The sequence below is a fragment of the Euprymna scolopes genome, chromosome 2, assembly GCF_053919585.1.
Source record: "Euprymna scolopes isolate OS-2025 chromosome 2, ASM5391958v1, whole genome shotgun sequence".
Classification (NCBI taxonomy): domain Eukaryota; kingdom Metazoa; phylum Mollusca; class Cephalopoda; order Sepiida; family Sepiolidae; genus Euprymna; species Euprymna scolopes.
In genome coordinates, this window is record NC_136483.1 from 60,134,793 (window position 1) to 60,135,848 (window position 1,056).

Sequence of the window (1,056 nt, forward strand, 5' to 3'; positions counted from 1 at the left end):
TGGATTCAGCAAGACGGGTGTTTTTCGTGAAAGATTGGCGAGGGGGGACCAGAGATTGGAGTTCAGACGAGCACCTGCCATGGAAATAACGATAAAACAAGGATCGGCTCGCAACGTCTCTTCTGTGGGAGAGAGGTTGCAGGGTAGAGAAAAGGGCATCCCCCACTAAGCCACGAAGTCTATTTTGTACTCTGTCAAGGCAGGATAGGCTGTTTTTAGCAGCTCCTGCCCATATATGGCAGCAGCATTCCAGCAAGTATTGGAAGTGTTAAATATTTGTTGATCCTCATTCAATCCCGGGCAAGTTGTACCTCTATCCTAGTGCATATATATTAAAATCTGAACTTTACGAATCTGATTAATACATACATAATTAGGTGAGCGGAAAAAAAAAACAAAAAGAAAAAAATTATGCGGGATAAATACTTTTATTTATGCTAAGTAATACACAAGACTTCAATAAAATAATTTTTAAAAATACAAGCAAAATAAATAAATCAATAAAAACGGGAATCAAGATAAAAATCTTATCAAGTTTGTATCGTTTTTATAGCCAATCAGTAGATTTTTCCCAACACCCACTTTTAATGCTTTATATATTAGAAGTGGGATGAAAAACTTCTAGTATCGACTTTTTTTTCGGAAGACATACTAAATCTGAGTAAAGAGATAATACTCACGTGTATTTATAAGCATGCGCACATAAATATATCCATATACCAGCAGGAAGACCGGATGTTGCCCGGGATTGAAGAATGAGCAACAGATTTTTCACACTCCCATATTTCTATTGCTGTCAGAATAGATACAACAACTCATTGTCAATCAAATCGATTGATTGCTTGCTCTAGTTAAGAACCTATTGCTGTACACCGGGAGGAAGCTTCACATCCATCTCTGAGGTAAACACAAACCTCTTTATATATATATTATGGATGCGTATATATACTTGTTTAAAAATTATATCTACCAAACTCCTCTCATCTTTTGGTTAACTGACATGAAACTTAATATATAGAATATTCGAATCCATGGGAAACTTTATATTTGGGTTTT